Raw genomic sequence first — 7,658 nt, 5'->3', positions numbered from 1 at the left:
ATCACCAAGCATCTTTGTGATTATATCATACTTGTATATTATCATTCCACTAACCAAAATACCAAAAATATGTCTTTGCATTTGTCTAACTCTTTTTGTAGGTAGGGCATGATCTCATTGATTCATTGATCACATCTAGGGTTTGAGACCCTCATGAACAAAGATCACAACCAAGAATTGATTCAATAAATGGTTATAAACATCATACATGAGTTCCAATGTTCTCTACATGTTATATTGATCAAGTTTGCTTCAAGAGTTTGAGGGTGATTTGCCTTGGAAACCCTAGTTTGACTAGGTATCTTAAGTAAGTTCTCCAATAAGCTATCTCACCAATTGATCAAATTAATCAAGGGACACTTCAAATTTAATCATATTATGCATATATGATCTACCATGAGCCAAGGAAGTCAAGATAATTGGAAGTTAGTAAGTTGGTTGATGGTGGTTGGCCAGATGAATTCATCTGATCAAAATTGGGTCTCCCTAGACCCTATCTCCTAAACTTTTCACCATATGAAAATGATTCCAAAAGAAAACTTACTTTAAATAACATTCCAAACAACTTTCATGTTGATACCTAGAGCTAGTTTTTCTTGTAAAATCATTTCCTATGTTGACACATTATAGGTCATTTTGTCTATATCCTAATTTGAAAGTCAACTTCCCAAGGCCATAACTTGCTCAATTTTTATGAGATTAAATATTTCCAAGTTTCACAATAAAATTCAATATGTATACTTCAACTTTTATGTTTGTAGTGGGAGCTAATTCAACTTTTTTGAGCATGTGATATGAGGCTACATTATAGGTCACTTTTGACCTATACCATTCATCAAGTGATTTTGCCAAACTTCGAAAATGCATAACTCTATCATTTCAAATCCAAATGACATGAAATTGGTGACCATTTTTAAGGTCTTTGAGATATCTAAAACTTTGATGGATACACGTTTCTCATTTGAAGCTCCCATAAAAAGTTAAGCAAGGTGGAATATTAAGACATATGGCTTGACACTTAGAAAACTTTTGATATGTCAATTTTTTACAAACTTCCACCTTAAAATTCTCCAAATTCCAAGCTCCAAATTAAAAAGTGTTCGACATCAAACTTGTTCCTCTTGATCTCACCTTTCCAAAGAGCTAAAATTCATTCATTTTGAATGAGAAATACATAGGCTGCGCATGGCTTAAACATGCTGATATCATTTGGCATGGATCCAACTTCAAACAACAATGCACATATGCCTTACAATCCAATCCATCTTCAAAGAATATGAACTTAAAATTTGGACTTTCAACTATCATTCCATGTGCCTATGCATGCCCATGTACCATTCCATCATCATTTTACCAAATTTGGAAAGTGGAGAGAGTGTGCAAATATCAGTTTATTTCCCTATAAATAAAATTGCATTTGCTCAGAATTAACACACAGATTGCGCCAGCTTTGAATCTCCATTGAAAACCCTCCACTCTCATAGGATAACCCTGATAAATTCACTTGAATTTGAGCTTGAATCTCCACTGTTTTGGAATTCAATTCTCCAGGTGTCCATTGCTCCTAAACCTTTCCATTCCTCTCCTGCAAGAAATTGAAGTGAAGCCAAGCACAATTCAGATCAAGATCCATCGTGTTCAGACCTCCATTGAAGGTAATTTGCAGAAATTTTAAACTCTTCGATTCTCTCAATTTATTGCTCAATTCCATTGATTCTTTGGTTATCTAAAGTCCTACCAATGTAGGCAAGAAGATTGAGTTGCTTTGAGGCCAAATCGAATCAACTCAAATCATGTACCTCATTTTTCAATTCCACATATCTCTTAATATATTTGGAATTGGAGGAATTGGAGGCCAGATTCGAGCTCAATGATGTTTTTTCCTTAAGATCATGTCCCTGTTTCTTTTTTTGGTGATGGTTCATGATGACCAGTCCGGTGAAGCTCTCCGGAGAAGACAACCGGAGCTCTGACTCCGGTGATGATGTGTCTTGTATCTGAACCACTTGATTCAAGTCTCATGTTCTAATCTGGATCGTTACTTGTGATTACTCCATTTGCCACGCAGTTGACTCAGGTGTATGTGGAGCGCGCATTTTGGATCATCAGATCTGCCACCTCTATTAATGAGGGAGATCTGATGGTCCACGTAATTTAGCATTTTATGAATTTTAGTTTAATTGCATTTTCTTCAATAATTCATATTAAATTCAATATTGATCCAAAAAATATGGGACTTTCACCAAACATTTCCAAATTTTTTTCTCTTTCATATCCTGAATTAAAATTATTTTTTGGATCATTATTAATATTTTTCATGAATTAATTGATTTTTCATTTGTTTTTAATTGTTTAAAAATATTTTTAAGTGTCCAAAAATTATGGAATTTTTTCTCCAAGGTCGTTTGCCCTTGTTTGACCTATGATAAATCTCATGGCATTTTCTTTAGTGTTTTGATGAGATTTTAGGAATTGGACAAAACATATTTGAATTTAATGCATTATTTTAATATTTTTAATTGAATAAATGCCATTTAAATTGTGTTGACCATCTATATTGACTTAATTGAGTTTGATTGTTTGTTGTTGGGCATTGGTCAAGGTTGATTTGATTTTGTTAAATTAATATCATTGGATTTAGGGGATTGATGGAATGTACATTCCATCTCCCAAAATGAATGAATGATATTAATTTGGTAAAATTCCTCCTTTGACCAATTTGTAATCTCATTCATCCCTTTCCCTCTTCATCTAATTCCACTTCTTCAGTCATTCATTTCCATTTGGTCAATGACATCTCAAAGTCCTAATGCTAGTTGATTGAAAGATTAACATGAGTATGGATGAGATTAGGCCACACCTTTTGCATATTTTTTGTGTGTGGTATGTTTAATGAAGCATAGTTCATAATACTATGTCTCCAACATGCATTAACACCAAAAGTCCATTGCCCGACCTCAAATAGTTGTGACTTCTACATAAGTCCAATTACGATTGCTTAACATAGCGCTAAATTTGTGACACAAAAGGCATACGCATTCTAGTTAGTGAGATTGTAAGTCTCCCCTCTTCCATGGTATTGTGTGGAAACTTAGCCTTCTTTCCTTCCTTTGGAAGATGTTTTGGTTCAAGGATCCATGCTTGTGGCAAGTGGGTTGAGTGTTCTCCAAAGAATGTCTTGAAATCAAAAGCAAAACAAAACTAACCTCTAACTTACTAACTATTGACTTATAATTTCAAGTTTTTATCTTAATGCAATTTACTTTTAGCACTTTATTTCATTTACCATTGTACATATCATTCTAATTGTTTATGTTAATGCAATTTTTGTCCATTTGGACCATATTGTGTGATATATTTGGTTTTGTATTCCTTTGTTTGTTTGTGTGGTCTTTGACCATTTAATGTACATAATAAAAACAAGAACCCTTCAAAACTTTTGAGTGGACTGTTGGCTTGATCTATGGACCAATTGGACTTAGAACTTAGACAACATTCCTTTGCTAATGGACTTGGCCAATACCAACTTTGTGAAGAACCCAGTGCTTGCAATTTGAATTCATCTGATACATCTTTGAAGATATCTCTTAGTTCATCTACAACATGATCATTGTGAAGCTGTTATTTTGAACCTGTGACTTGTGGAATTCATCTGTTGCATGGGCTATTTTGAAGAAGATCATGAAGTGTATAAGATTGGATGAGGCCATCTTTATTTGATGCCTTGCTCTTCAAGATAATATAATTGTGCATTTGAGTGTTGCTTGAATATAAAAGTCCAAAGGAATTATGGGTTTATATTGACATACTTGTCTATTGGATTGCTACCCATTTGGTCAGATCTTTTCAACTTTAAACTTTTAAATTTTGTGCATCGGGTAGTCTCTTCATCTTCTCCCCATTTCTTTAATTTAAAAACCTCTCCCTCCATTTTCAAAAAACATTCTTTGTGTGAACTACTTTTGTTCTAAATTTTGACCACATTCAAAAAGATAGAAACTTTGGCCTTATGCCATTGCATTTTCAAACTTATTTTCTAAAATCAAACATGTAAATAAACATAACTATACTTGACTTTAAATTTCAAAAAAGCCAAAAAGAATTAACCCATTCAAACCATTTTAGGCCTTTGTGCCTTCCAAACTTAAATTTTTGTTAAAACCAACATACTCATTTTGAAATTTGTAGCACGAACTACGAGGTTTTGATCCCTCATTCTTATGTTGGTACGTAGGCACAAGACCGAAGATCTTGTCAACCACAAAAATATAATTAATGAACTCTTTTCTCATCCCCCCATTCTATTTGTTTGTAAACATCACTTTGTACAAAACACATATGTACACAAAAAGAACTCCCTAGGAGTACCTAGGACACTTTGGGTGCTAACACCTTCCCTTTGTGTAACCAACCCCCTTACCTGTGATCTCTGATTTTTATTAGTTTTTATTTGAAAACTTCTTACTTATTGGGTTTTGTTCGTACTTTTCCCTTTTCCCTTGGAAACAATATAAGCGCGGTGGCGACTCTTGTTAATTGATCTCTAGCTTATCAGTAGCTTGATCATCATGAATTTCCCGCTACAAAAATGAAGTGGCGACTCTGCTAGGGAGTAGTCTCGAGTGGGTTTAGCCTACTTTTTGTGTGAATATATTTGTATATATGTGATGTTTGTATATATGTATGTGTGATATAATCTGCTTGTTGTACTTGGTGATCTCTGAGTGGTGAGATAAGTTCGAACCCGAACTTGAGTGCAATTAAGATAGGAGGACGGTATAGTCAGGTTCGACTTGGGTGGAGTAGTCCTTAACAAGTTGGCTTGAGATCCATCTTCTCAGTGGAGACTCCTTTGAATTTGGAAATGTCGCACAAGTATTTGTGGATAGGCATTACTATTTCTAATTGAATCTGAGAAGCTAAGGACCTTCGAATACCTAACCCATCTTGTTCTATTTAGGACATAGTGCGGAAACTGTTCAGGTGTAGACTTGATAACAGTTGTTACGCGATACTACACTCAGACGAGTTTCTCTTGAGAATATTATGGGTCGATGAGTCACTCATCTTAACCTGTAATATCCGATAGATGGAATTAAGACTCTGGGAACTTTTTAGAACACGATTTACAACTTTTATCCTTAGTTCACTCCTTTGGGATGGTTCTTACCCAGACTCCGTGCTTGTAACTTGCAACAAGCCCTTGATTCTTGGTTGATCCAATCAATTCTTGTCAATATCAAGGGAACTTGGGTGTTGATAAGGTGAAAACCATAATCCACCAAAATGGATGATTGATCTTGACTTGATTCATCCCTTGACCTTTTGTTTTCCTTGTGTGTGATCCCTTATTTGTGATTGTTGCATTCATGCATTCATGCGCATCATAACATTCATCACATAAAATTTCAAGGAACTAAGGTATCATTTGCAAATATTTTCAGACCATGGATTGTGGACGAAGGAACACTAAGAAGTATAGTTTCAGATGTCCCGACTTGAAAGAGTTAAGGAAGCTAGCATCTTTTGTATTAGATCCCTTGGACTTCAAACAACATCATGGGAAGCTTCTGTCCATCTTGTTTGCTGATATAGTTGAAGGACTCTTGAGTGTGTTGGTGCAGTTCTATGATCCTCTCTACCATTGTTTCATTTTCCCAGATTTTCAGCTTGTGCCTACATTGGAGGAGTATTCTCATCTTTTGGGGATACCTGTTTCTAGTAGAGTGCCTTTTAGTGGATTGGAGGAGATTCCCCGATCTAATATTATAGTTGAAGCTCTTCACTTGAAGAAGTCTGAGATAGAGGCTCATTGGGTGAAGAAAGGAAGGTTATTTGGATTGCCATCTATTTTCCTTATCAAGGAAGCTACAACTTTTGCTCATGCTGGTAGTATGGACACTTTTGAAGCTATCTTTGTGTTTCTCATCCATGGGTTAGCTTTGTTCCCTAACATTGACGGTTTTGTTGATGTTAACGCCATTAGACTTTTCTTGATTGGGAATCCTGTGCCTACTTTGTTGGGTGATATGTATTTCTCTTTGCATCTAAGGAATTCTAAGGGTGGTGGAACGATTATCTGTTGCGTTCCTCTTATGTACAAGTGGTTGATTTCACACTTGCCTCAGACACCTACTTTTGTGGAGAACAAACAATGTCTAAGGTGGTCTCAGAGACTTATGTCTCTCACTAATGATGATATAGTTTGGTATGACCCATCTTTAAGCAGTTTAGATATTATTGATAGTTGTGGTGAATTCTCTAATGTGCCTCTCATTGGCACACAAGGAGGAATTGGCTATAACCTTGCTTTAGCTCGTCGTCAACTTGGGTTCTCCTTGAGAGACAAACCTAATAACATGTTGTTAGAAGGTCTTTTCTATCGAGAGGGTAAAAATCCCCAACATTTGAAGCAGAAGATTGTGCATGCTTGGCATAATGTGCATAGGAAAGGAAGATCCGAGCTTGGTCCGTGCAATTGTGTAGCTTTGGAAGCTTACACTCTTTGGGTGAAGAAGAGAGCTATGGAGTTGAAGATGCCTTATCCTTGTGAAAGACTTATGTCTATGGTTGTGGTTGAGCCATTAACTCTCCCTAACCAAGATATAGAGGATTTGGAAGACGCGCTCATCAAGATGAAGCAAGAGAAGGATATGTGGGAAGAGCATTTCCATGCTTTGAGCAAAAAGCATGAAGAGTTGCAAATAGAGTCTAAGGAGAAAGATGCACTGATTGAGCTACTTGAAGACCGAGTAACGAAGAGACAGAGAGAGCCAGAGATTTCATCTTCTAGCATGCCTCAACCTTCCGTTGCTTGGAAGAAGGTTGTTAACCAGCTTGTCCTCGAGAAGACTCAGATGAAGGCTTTTTTTGAGACCGAGATCCATCGCATTCGAAGGAAGTACGCGCCTTCATCCAGATCTTCTGACATTGTTGTTAGGGATCCTTAGGAGGACTAGTCTCCTTTTCTCTTGTATCTTTTTATTTTGGTTTCTGAAATTGTACTCAGTGTAATCCTTCCAAATCATATAAATAAAAAGAGATTTTTGGTCATATCAAATTGTTGCAATTTTCCATTTATATATATATATATATATATATATATATATATATAATATATATATATAATATATATATTATATATATATATATATATATATATATATATATATATATATATTTGCAAATGATATAGCAAGTTCCTTGGAAATAAAAATAATCAAGCATTGCATTTCATGCATCATTTGCATAAGCAGGTTTTTGCTAGGTGTTTGATTGATGTTCTTCTGTGCTCTAGCCAAGCTGACTCACCAGTACAACACCAGAGCCAATCACTAGAGAATCATGGAACACCTTGAGCAAGAGAACCGAGAGCTGAAGGACGAGATTGCCCGACTGACTGCCATGATGGAGTAAGTCCTTGTTGCTCAAAGCCAACCTCCTCCAACGCCTACAATTCCTCCCACGAGGACAGTTATTTATGAAGTTGTTACCTTTACTGTGCCTGCTGCCACCGCCCACTTCTCACCGAACCTGCCTGCCGGATTCCCGTGCGGAATGCCGCCCAACTTTGTGCCAGAAGGTTTTGCTCCTACCTTTGATTCCATGCCGGCCTCTAGCCCGATCATGTCCGTGCTACCTCCCTTTGTGCACACTTT

Source organism: Lathyrus oleraceus, chromosome 3 (assembly GCF_024323335.1).
Source record: "Lathyrus oleraceus cultivar Zhongwan6 chromosome 3, CAAS_Psat_ZW6_1.0, whole genome shotgun sequence".
Taxonomy (NCBI): domain Eukaryota; kingdom Viridiplantae; phylum Streptophyta; class Magnoliopsida; order Fabales; family Fabaceae; genus Lathyrus; species Lathyrus oleraceus.
The sequence above is the reverse complement of the archived record's forward strand: the minus strand, read 5'-3'. Positions refer to the sequence as shown.